This window comes from Mobula hypostoma, chromosome 12, assembly GCF_963921235.1.
Source record: "Mobula hypostoma chromosome 12, sMobHyp1.1, whole genome shotgun sequence".
NCBI lineage: Eukaryota > Metazoa > Chordata > Chondrichthyes > Myliobatiformes > Myliobatidae > Mobula > Mobula hypostoma.
In genome coordinates, this window is record NC_086108.1 from 96,779,044 (window position 1) to 96,791,689 (window position 12,646).

Below are 12,646 nucleotides of genomic sequence, written 5' to 3' on the forward strand. Positions count from 1 at the left end.
AGTAGCCACTGCTTCATGCTGGTAATCCTGTACTCTGCTTTTGACCTGATTGGGAAGTAATCTCAGAATGATTCATCAAAGGATCGGATTGCTTTGCAGATCCCCCTAACCGTTTCCCTTCATCTGTACAGCTTGTTGAACTATTGTCTTTGTTGTTTTGTGGGCAAAATGCAAACAAAATTAAGGAAACAAGAAATGAGATAATTAAAAACCTATTAAAATCGATTTTGCCTGGGTTTCATCTGATATTTCCAGCATATTGACTAAATACATGATAAATTTGGGGGGAAAAGGAATACTACCAGCCTCTTCTAAAGGAAAGTATTGTAAGACACACACCAAAAAGATTCAAGATCTATCATGAAATTCATAGGCAGTATGATATCAAGTTTGAAAATACAAGCCTTTATAGAAGGGCTTAAAGTGAATTGGTAGTATCCATTACGGCCTCAAAGTAAAACTACCTCAAATCTCTAGAACCAATATGACATGGATTGCTTCTTTCATTGCTGTCAGGATTGGCTTTATGGAATCTCTCATTCAGTACAGGAATGTTACAAAGCAGGTTTCACAGCTAATCATATTGAAGAAATCTCCAAAACAGTAAATCAAAAAGCAGTTCAGTAATTTTTAAGCTAGCTTTGAAATCTTTCTTCTTCCCTGTCAACGGCATGATCAGTTTTATTTATCTTCTGTGAACTTCTTCATCATTCCCCCACACATTTAAGTTTCAATCACTAATGTATGGCCAAGGAATCATGTATTGAACCTTGGAAACCCACTAGTAATAGTGATCTAGACTCAGAAACATTCACCACACAGAGCCTCTATTTCCTGCCAGCCTTGGATCCTAATTCCCACTTTCCCGGAATTTGCAGGTTCTATTTTTTGACCGATTGATCACATGAGACCATGTGAAAAACTTTGCTAAAATCCATGTTGATTGTATCATTTGCATTGGCTGTATTAACCTTTCTTTTCAATTGAGTTAAGTGATATAACCTGAACAAAGCCTTTCTGGCTATCCATGATTAATCAGTGTCTTTTCAACTAATGGTTTATATTATCCTTGGAATTGTTTTCACTAATTTTCCCATCACTGAAGCTAAGTAGTTTGCCTGTAATTACTTAGTTTACCTCTTCCTCCCTTTTTAAACATTCCCCCTCCAGCATTCCTGAAGCCAGATAGAATAAATAACAGTCAGATCATTTTGCATTTCCTCCCTTGCTCTTTTTAAACAGCCTAGAATACTTCATTCATGACTGGTGGTTTATCTAATTTTAAAGATGCTAAATTGCTTGATATTTCCTATCTTATCTCATCCAGTATTTCACTTCCTCCATAATTGTAACGTTGGCATTGTAAAGACAGCTGCAACCTATCTGTTGAGAACCCAACCCCATATCTCCTGTTTCCTTAAAAAGGTTGACTTTTAAACTTACTAATAAGTTCTGCTTTTCCTTGCTTTTAGGTTTTGTAATTCCAAGCTCCTCGGATTTTCTTAGATTTTTACCTGTCAGTATTTTTATGCCTTCATTTTTTCAAATTTCTCTTTAATTTCACCCTCAATACTGAGGGAAGCCTGGATGAATGCAGAGAGTATTAAGCTTCTGGTGTCCGATAAAAGCTTCCCGTTTTTGTCGTTTGCTACCTTTTGTGCTGTTGGATATCCAGGCAAACGTACATTGGCAGCCTTGTCTTTTTTTTTAATATAGGAATCTCCTTCACTTGGCTTGAGCCAACTCAATTTCATTCTACTTATCCTAAATTACTTATTAACTTTGCAATATTGGCATTTGTTTTGCTGTTTGAAGTGAAGCAAGTTCTGGACTTGAAGAATGAGGCAAGTTTTTGCTATTTATCTGAATTATATTGGGGTTTTCACCAGGTCAGAAGGGGACTTGGGACTGGGAGATTAAATTCTGTTTAGTAAGGATTCTCAGCCTGCATAATGGGGAATTATGTCTTCTCATTGTCAAGCCATTGCTATCTAGCTCCAGGCCAGAGAGGGTTATAGTGAAATTTGCCTTTTATATGTAGATCAGGAATGTTCAGGGAGGGGGAAACATGGATTGGTGTCTGCTTTGTGGGGCAGATTCAGTGAGTTCTTAACAAAAAGTACAATTTCAAAGTAAATTTATTATTTAATTACATATATGTCACTATATACAATCCTGAGATTCAGTTTCTTGCAGGCAATCACAGTAAATACAAGGAACACAATAGAATCAATGAAAGACCATACCCAACAGAACAGATGTCAACCAATGTGCAAAACAATGCAAATAGGAAAAGAGGAAAATGTAATAATTATATTTAGCACTTATTAATATTGTTATTATTAAGAGCTTAAGATGAAGAGTCCTTGAAAGTGAGTCCAATTCAGTGGGAACAGTTCAGTGATTGGGTGAGTGAAGTTATCCCCTCTGGTTCAGGAGCCTGATGGTAATAACTGTTCTTGAACCTGGTGGTGCAGATCCTCAGATTCTTGTACCACGTTCCTGATGGCAGCAGTGAGAAGAAAGCATGGTCTGGATGGTGAGGTCCCTTGATCATGGATGTTGCTTAGGTGATAGTGCTCTGTGTAGATGTGCTCAGTGGTGGGGAGGGCTTTTCCCGAGATGGAATGGGCCATATCGACTACTTTTCAAGGGCATACCAGGTTGTGATGCAGCCAATCAATGTACTGCCTGCATCACACATCTATGGAAGTTCGTCAAAGTTTTAGATGTCATGCTGAATATTCGCCATCTTTTAAGGAAGTAGTGGTGCCACTGTGCTTTCTTCGTAATTGGACTTGCGTGCTGAACCTAGGATGGGTCCTCTGAAATGATAACACCAAGGAATTAAGTTGCTGAGCCTCTCCACTTCTGATTCCCCCAATGATGACTGGCTCACGGACCTCCAGTTTCCTCCTGAAGTCAATAATCAGCTCCTTGGTCTTGCTGACATTGAGTAAGAGGTTGTTGTGCCACCACTCAGCCAGACTTACATTCTCTGACCTGTATGCTCTTTCATCTTCACCTTTGATTCAGACATTCATGACTGTGGTGTTGTCAGCAAACTTAAGTATGGCATTGGAGCTGTGCTTGGCCTCACAGTCATAAGTGTAAAGCAAGTAGAACAGGGGGTTAAAGCACACAGCCTTGTGGTGCACCTGTGTTGATGGAGATTGGAGGAGATGTTGTTACCATTCCAAACTGACTGGGGTCTGCAAGTGAGGAAATCGAGGATTCAGTTCCACAAGGAGGTGTTTGAGGCCTAGGTCTTGCAGCTTATTAACTAGTTTTGAGTGGATTATAGTATTGAATGCTGAGCTATGGTTAATGAAGAACATCCTGATGTATCCATCTTCGCTAACAAGAGAAAATCTGCAGATGCTGGAAATCCAAGCAACACGCACAAAATGCTGGAGGAACTCAGCAGGTCAGGCAGTATCTATGGCAAAGAGTATAGTCAACATTTTGGGCCGAGGCCCTTCTTTAGGACTGGAAAAATGATGAGGAGTCTGAACAAGAAAATGAAGATCGTGGGGGAGAAAGAACCATAAGGTGATAGGTGAAGCCGGGAGGGGTGAAGTTAAGAGTTGGGAATTTAATTGATGAGATATAGGGCTGTAGAAGAGGGAATCTGAAAGGAGAGGACAGAAGGCGATGGAAGAAAGAAAAGGAGGAGGAGCACCAAAGGGAGGGAGGTGATAGGCTGGTAGGGAGATTAGGTGAGAGATACACGGGAATGGTGAAGTTTGAGAAATTGATGTTCATGTCATCAGGTTGGAGGCTACCCAGATGAAATATGAGATGTTGCTCCTCCAACCTAAGTATGGCCTCATTGTGACAGTAGAGGCCATGGACTGACCTGTTGGAATAAAAAGTGGAATTAAAATGGATGGCCACTGGAAGATCCTGCTTTTTTTTTGGTGGACAGAGTGTAGGTGGTCAGCGAAGCGGTCTCCCAATCTGCGTTGTGCCTCATCGATATACAGGAGGCCATACTAGGAGCACCGGATCTGGTAGATGACTCCCTATAGACTTACACCTACACCACCTCCTCCCTCACTACATTCAGAGCCCCAAACAGTCCTTCCAGGTGAGGCGACACTTCACCTGTGAGCCTTTTGGGGTCATACACTATCCGGTGCTCCTGGTGAGGCCTCCTGTATGTCGGTGAGACCTGATGCAGATTCAGAGACCGCTTTGCCAAACACCTACACTCTGTCTGCCAGAAAAAGCGGGAAATCCCAGTGGCCACCCATTTTAATTCCACTTCCCACTCCCATTCCGATGTGTCAGTCAATGGCCTCTACTGTCACGATGAGGCCACACTCAAGTTGGAGGAACAACATCTTGTATTCTGTCTGGGTAGCTTCCAACCTGATGACATGAACATAGATTTCTTGATAATTCCTCCCCCCCGTTCACCATTCCCTTCCTATTTCCCTCTCATCTTGTCTCCTTACCAGCCTATCACCTCCCTCCCTCTGGTGCTCCTCCCCCTTTCTTTCTTCTATGGCTATCTGTCTTCTACTTTCAGATTCCCCCTCCTCCAGCCCTGTATTTCTTTCACCAATCAACTTCCGTACTTCAGCCCTCCGCCTTCCAGTTTCATCTGCCTACAATGAACAGTTAGAATGGGACATCACAGATATTTTAAACATCTGGGATATAAGAAATAGCTGATTAAATTTATATCCTGAAATGCGTAGAAAGAATGGAATCATACATTAATATTCAATATATTGATTTTGTTAGGATGCCAGCGTTCTAAAACTTAGAACGGGATCTCTGATCACAGTTTGATAAGAATTTTGGCCTGCATTACAGCTGGAAGGACAAGCAATTTCAAAGTCCACTTTGTCAGTGTTATGCAACTTTTTCTCATTGGGCTGGTAATTTAGGACCTGTAAGAAAAAAGGCAAAGCATTTTATGTCTATGAATAGAAGTCCTTGAAGGTTAAGATCAGTGATCCAAGATATAGGGAAATAAATGATAGACCCATACAAGCATTGCAATATCACAAATCCCGACAACTGTACAATCAAGTTGATAGAAGAGAAATGCATTATTACATTTTCAATAGCATTAAAACAGCAATGTTTGCCACTGTACTTAGAAGACACAGAGGTGGAAATCTTTGAGATATTCATTTATAAAATTCCAGAATAGCTCAGTTGTGTTTTCCTGTGTGATGCCAGTATCATCATGGCATTCTCCATTATCTCATCTTGTTCTCGCAGTTTCTGGGATTTATTATTGCAAGTGTGACCTTGCAGCCACTTTTTAATGGGGTGGGGCAAAAGATACAAGCCGCATTCTTTCAGCTAATGAAAGGATGTTGAGTTGATGGGAGGGCTTAAAGTGTTGGGATCAAAGCACCCTGGACAGGCTCCTGAAGAACAGTGCCTGCAGGAGGCATGTTCTTTGTGTACAGGCTCGTGCAGATCCTTCATCTCTACAAACTGGCCAGTTATCGCGTGCATTAAAGCGTGGGCATTCATATGCTGTACTATAAATGGGAAAATGCAATGCCTGCTCTGGCTGCACCAGTAACTTCCAGAAGTAAGAGAAAAGCAGAAAATGCTGGAAATACTCAGGTTTGGGAAAAGTCAATGCTTCAGGTCAACCTCAGAACCTCTTCCCGCTGATATGGCCTGAACTGCTGAGTATTTTCAGCATTTTCTGTTTTTTTATATTTCTAGTATTTGCAATTATTTTTAAATGTTCACTTGATGAAGGAGTAACAGATGATATTCCCAAATTCAGCAATGAGCAGCTGGCTGTGCAAAATGGCAGGTGGCCCAGAATAATTTTGAAGCTCAGAAACTCAAAGTAACTGTGTCCCTGAACTCCATTGGCAGGGCACCTGTGAGGATTTATTTGATGCTGCAGGTCACTGATCTTAGGAAAAAGAATGTAGTTTGAGTATTGGACCTTGGAATATTGAGTTATTTGTTGGTGAAAAATGGTTCATAAAAGTTAGGTGAATTCAAGTGAGTACAGTTGTTTTCTTAGACCATTAACTTTGAAGATCTAACTTGAGAAAGTTTTAAATGGAGTACCTCTATTGTAAAAATTCAAGTAGTTCTAGGCTAGGAGAAAGGCACTAAAACAAATTAAAATTTCACTAAAAAGTTGGTCAATTTTTTCAAATGCTGGATCCACAGAAATGTACGCAAAAACTTGTGTCTCTCTTTTTTAGCTAATTTTCAAGTGCCCAATGGTTTCTGTAAAGTTGTGTAGAGAATTTTGAGCCAATAACTCTGCTGTAGACTGCAAAAGAATGTTGGGAAGAGTGAAATAATAAAATAAAACAAAATAGAAAATAAAACCACAAAAATCAATAATTTGACAAATCCATGAAAAATAAATGTGAATGTAAATTATGCAATGGATATCATTGAGTTGGGCATAATTTTTCTTTAATTTTGATAATCTAATCCAGTGGTCCCCAACCACCGGGCCACAAAGCCTGTGCTACCGGGCCGCGAGGAAACGATATGATTTGGCGATATGAGTCAGCTGCACCTTTCCTCATTCCCTGTCACGTCCACTGTTGAATTTGAACGCACGCGAGGTCATTACCCGCGCGTCAACCATGTTAGCGCGGGAAGGAGATCAACTCCTCGACCTTGCAAATGACGGCGGGCTGAAAAGTATGTTTCACATAACATCTTTGCCGGCATTTTGGATCAAAGGCAATGCTGAATATCCTGAGATAGCCACGAAAGCACTAAAAATGTTGCTTCCATTTCCAACATATCTCTGCAATGAATGTGATGAAAACTAAATTGCGGAATAGACTGGACATAAGGAACCCCCTTCGAGTGTTGCTGTCACCCATCACACCTCGATGGGACTGTCTTGTTGCAGGGAATCAAGCCCAGGGCTCCCACTGATTCAGCGATTTTGGTGTGTTGCAATGATTTTATATGTTCATACGGGGAAAATATGTGCTGTGTATTTAATATCCAGACGTTACTTAAAATGTTATGATGCTATTGACTTATAAGTGACTTATATAACCATAACAGCACAGAAACAGGCGATCTCGGCCCTCCTAGTTCGTGCCGAACGCTACTCTCACCTAGTCCCACCGACCTGCACTCAGCCCATAACCCTCCGTTCCTTTCCTGTCCATATACCTATCCAATTTTTCTTTAAATGATAATATCGAACCTGCCTCTACCACTTCTACTGGAAGTTTGTTCAACACTTACTTCAAGCTCCCCTGTCCTTCCCTGATAATTGACTTATCACTATATTCATACGAGGAAGATATGCGCTGTGTGTTCAATACTAAATTTGTTAGATAAATCCTTTTAGAAACGAAATTGAGTGTATTAGCCACTTATCACTTATATTCCGGTTGTGATAACCCCCCCCCCCGAACAGAATCGCCAAAAACAATTTGTAGAAAAAAATCGGCATGTACATGCATGCGCAAGTTACGCATGCGTACTGGTGCCTGCGCAAGGCATCATGGTCATTGTAGTCTTTCTCGGGGTAAACGCAACGTATTTGACTGCTACTCTTGTCTGTTGGCAACCCTACCCCCCCCCCCCGCCTCCCGGTTCGGCCGGTCCGCAAGAATATTGTCAATAATAAACCAGTCTGCGTTGCAAAAAAGGTTGGGGGCCCCTGATCTAATCTCAGTTTTTATTCATTTTTGTTTAGGACTAAATTCTTAATTTGCTACTTTATCATTTAGAAAGAAATCATAGATTATAAGGAATAGACTATTCTTGAACCTGTTGTTTAGAATTTTAAGTACCATTGACTGAACAAATTAAGGCTTGCAATTGTATGTAATTATGGATTAGGTAGCCTGTAAATTCCATGAATCCTAGCACAATAAAAATGTTGTGACAGTCACATTGACCAAAAATGATAGGCATAACAATTGAAATTTCTGAATATTTCATTGAAAATTATTTTTGGTTAAATGACAATCATTAAACATCTGTAATTTGTACCGTTAAACCCATTAATTTGTTGCATTTGATGTCAAATGAAGAAACAATTGACAATGTTATTTGTAGTCAAGTATTTGGCCATGTTTTTGAAGTTGAAAATCTGACTCAAGGTTTGGTTCTGGTGTTCTTGGGAAATAAAGCTTCATTTGTAAGGCCAGTGATGTTGTGGGGATGGAACGGGGCTCTCTCGTGGTGGTGTCTGAAAAGAGAATGCTGTCTAAGTTGTATGCCATCTTGGTCAATGTCTCCCATCCGCTACATAATGGACTGGGTGGGCATAGGAGTACATTCAGCCAGAGACTCATTCTACCGAGATGCAGCACAGAGCATCAGAGGAAGTCATTCCTGCCTGTGGCCATCAAACTTTCCAACTCCTCCCTTGGAGGGTCAGACATCCTGAGCCAATAGGCTGGTCTTGGACTTATTTCATAATTTACTGGCATAATTTACATATTACTATTTAACTATTTATGGTTCTATTACTATTTATTATTTATGGAGCAACTGTAACGAAAACCAATTTCCCCCGGGATTAATAAAGTATGACTATTGTAAACTACAGTGTAGAAATGCTGGCCTAGAAGTTTTATTTGCACAACTTTTTAAAAAAAAAACCAATGCTCTGCTGTTGAAAACCAGTTTAACCCAAAATAGCAGAATTTTGCACATATTTCAAGGCATGTTTATGCCTACCAGGAAATTTACCTTCCATTTTTTCTCAGGATTCTCATTTGCCCAAGAACATTTTTTTCTCTAGTGTAAAACTCTGCTAAATGTTGTCACAAATAGTGCAAGATCTAAAATTCATTGGCAGTGATATCTCACTGATCTATAGAATAGTCCTAATTTATTCACAGACCAACTGGGGGTTTGCTAAATCAGTTTCTCTTGAAACCATGTTGTTGAAAGAGCCAACATTCAACTGCTTTTCAGTGAGATCTGCATTCTGGAATTTCAAATACTGTCTTCAAATATTAATTTAATGATGGAGGTTGCAGGCACTCAACCTCCTTCCTGTTTCCTCCAGCATTCGTGTATTTATTGCTCTATGTTCGGTGTTGAGGTAAGGAAAACTAATTTATTTCTCTGTCCATAAAAGAAGGCAAAATAGATAATGATAATTGCCAACACGAGGAAATCTGCAGATGCTGGAAATTCAAGCAACACACACGAAAATTGCTGGTGAACACAGCAGGCCAGGTAGCATCTATAGGAAGAGGTATAGTCGTCATTTCGGGCTGAGACCCTTCGTCAGGACTAACTGAAAGAAGAGATAGTAAGAGATTTGAAAGTGGGAGGGGGAGATACAAAATGATAGAAGAAGACAAGTGAGGGAGGGATGGAGCTAAGAGCTGGAAAGTTGATTGGCAAAAGGGATACGAGGCTGGAGAAGGGAGAGGATCATGGGATGGGAGGCCTGGGGAGAAAGAGAAGGGGTTAGGTTGGAAGAATAACACCTTATATTCCGTCTGGGTTATCTCCAACCTGATGGCATGAACATTGACTTCTCTAACTTCCATTAATGCCCCACCTCCCCTTCGTATCCCATCCTTTATTTATTTATTTATTTATTTATTTATTTATTTATTATTTTTCTGTCTTTCCTTCCTCTGTTCCTCTCACTATAACTCCTTGCCCATCCTCTGGGCTCCTTTACCCCTTTCTTTCTCCCTCGGCCTCCCATCCCATGATCCTCTCCCTTCTCCAGCCGATCAACTTTCCAGCTCTTAGTTCCATGCCTCCCCCTCCTGTCTTCTCCTATCATTTCGGATCTCCCCCTCCCCTTCCCACTTTCAAATCTCTTACTATATCTTCTTTCAGTTGGTCCTGACGAAGGGTCTCAGCCCGAAACGTCGACTGTACCTCTTCCTAAGATGCTGCCTGGCCTAATGATAATTGCCTATTTTGTATGCTTTCTTTATGGTGACCTCACTTGCATTTTCCTGGCAGGAGTGCCTGGATACAGCCCTGAATTTTGAACTATGAAAGAGGCTGTGTGATTCCATGCCCAAAGAACATGCCTTCTGTCCAGGAGCACTACTTCAACCCACCTTGTCCATCTTTGGAGCATCCATTCATTCAGTGGTAACACACCTTTTGAATTTGTTAAGATCTGGCTGTTGCGGTTATACATGCAGGGTAAATGCTGGCAGCTACATGAACACAAGATTGATCATTTCGAGAACAGGGAACTAAAACAGATAATAAATTTTTAGTGTTTAGTGAGGTACTTTGCATCTGTCTTCACTAGGGAAGACACAAACAATCTCCCAGGTATAATAGTGGCCAAAAGACCGAGGGTAATGGATGAACTGAAGGAAATTTATATTAGACAGGAAATGGTGTTGGATAGACTGTTGGGTCTGAAGGCTGATAAGTCCCCGGGACCTGATGGTCTGCATCCCAGGGTACTTAAGGTGGTGGCTTTAGAAATCATGGACGCATTGGTAATCATTTTCCAATGTTCTATAGATTCAGGTTCAGTTCCTATGGATTGGAAGGTGGCTAATGTTGTCCCTCTCTTCAAGAAGGGAGGAAGAGAGAAAACAGGGAATTATAGACCGGTTAGCCTGATGTCGGTGGTGGGAAAGATGCTGGAGTCAATTGTAAAAGATGAAATTACGACACATCTGGATAGCAGTAACAGGATTGGTCCGAGTCAGCATGGATTTACGAAGGGGGAATCGTGCTTGACTAATCTTCTGGAATTTTTTGAGGATGTAACTATGAAAATGGACAAGGGAGAGCCAGTGGATGTAGTGTACCTGGACTTTCAGAAAGCCTTTGATAAAGTCCCACATAGGAGATTAGTGGGCAAAATTAGGGCACATGGTATTGGAGGCAGAGTACTGACGTGGATTGAAAATTGGCTGGCTGACAGAAAACAAAGAGTAGCGTCTAACAGGTCCCTGTTGGAATGGCAGGCGGTGACCAGTGGGGTACCGCAGGGTTCTGTGCTGGGACCACAGCGGTTTACAATATATATTAACAATTTAGATGAGGGAATTAAAAGTAACATTAGCAAATTTGCCGATGACACAAAGCTGGGTGGCAGTATGAAATGTGAGGAGGATGTTATGAGAATGCAGGGTGACTTGGACAGGCTGGGTGAGTGGGCAGATGCATGGCAGATGCAGTTTAATGTGGATAAATGTGAGGTTATCCACTTTGGTGGTAAGAACAGGAAGGCAGATTATTATCTAAATGGAGTCAAGTTAGGAAAAGGGGAAGTACAACGAGATCTAGGTGTTCTTGTACATCAGTCACTGAAAGCAAGCATGCAAGTACAGCAGGCAGTGAAGAAAGCTAATGGCATGCTGGCCTTCATAACAAGGGGAACTGAATATAAGAGCAAAGAGGTTCTTCTGCAGCTGTACAGGGCCCTGGTGAGACCACACCTGGAGTACTGTGTGCAGTTTTGGTCTCCAAATTTGAGGAAGGATATTCTTGCTATTGAGGGAGTGCAGCGTAGGTTCACAAGGTTAATTCCCAGGATGGCGGGACTGTCATATGTCGAAAGATTGGAGCGACTGGGCTTGTATACTCTGGAATTTAGAAGGCTGGGAGGGGATCTTATTGAAACATATAAGATTATTAAGGGATTGGACACACTGCAGGCAGGAAGCATGCTCCTGCCTATGGGTGAGTCCAGAACCAGAGGCCACAGTTTAAGAATAAGGGGTAGGCCATTTAGAATGGAGTTGAGGAAAATCTTTTTCACCCAGAGAGTGGTGGATGTATGGAATGCTCTGCCCCAGAAGTCAGTGGAGACCAAGTCTCTGGATGCTTTCAAAAAAGAGATGGATAGAGCTCTTAAAGATAGTGGAATCAAAGGTTATGGGGATAAGGCAGGAACTGGATACTGATTGTGGATGATCAGCCATGATCACAGTGAATGCTGGTGCTGGCTCGAAGGACCGAATGGCCTACTCCTGCATCTATTGTCTATTCCAAGCAAACCTGGTAGTACTGTTCATTGAAACTTGGACTGGAAGATTTTGATCTTTTTGTGACTTTTCACGAAGTGTGTTGGTGCAATCCAGCAGCTATTGATGTCAAACATTTTCTCATCCAGTTTCTTTCTTCCTTCTGAAAGAGGAACTATTCATATACTTCTACAGATGACAGCAGCCCCTGCTATGTCACCTTTGTGACCATTTTGTCAATCAGCAGTCAGGTGCAGCAGATGTGATGACAGGGGGGGAAGCAATGAAACACTGAGCATGAGCTCAGTTGATTCCAAGCCCAAACCCAAAGTCTGCAGATAACATGCCCACTCACTTAATCAGCTGACTTCTGTTGTTACTTGTCCATGTTTGCAGACAAGCTTTTTCTAGCAGTTTAAATGGAAAACCTGTTTATGGGACAGGACAGGTGGACTAGTATGAAAGTGGAAAAGGGGAATGCTCACATGATGTTAGGAATATGAAGAGAACAAGAAAAGAATATCTGTGGTGTGTGGGGAGAGCAGATGTGTTAAAGAACAAAATCAGTTTGAACTAAAGTGTAAAAGAATACATGCTATTTGAAAGTTGAGCTTTGGACTTGGAGTCACAGTTGAGAAGCCTCTTTTTCACTGAACTGGATGGATTGTTTGAGATTCTGTTAGTTCTGTGAACTGAGGCAAAGATTTAAATCTTTGAGGAAGAGATTGTCTGATTGGCCTAGATGC

General features: G+C 41.3%; 1 protein-coding gene across 4 annotated transcripts in view; it reads left to right on the top strand.

Moving 5' to 3' along the window:
- Positions 1-12,646, top strand: part of LOC134355025 (zinc finger protein 644-like) — a 143,859-nt gene that overhangs the window by 9,462 nt on the left and 121,751 nt on the right. Inside the window, exon 2 of one of the 4 annotated variants that reach the window (XM_063064672.1) lies at positions 9,925-10,059. The exons of the other annotated variants lie outside the window; for them this stretch is intronic. The gene's annotated coding sequence lies outside the window, so the exon portion shown is untranslated. The remainder of the gene's footprint in view (positions 1-9,924; positions 10,060-12,646) is intronic. 4 annotated transcript variants of the gene reach the window in all.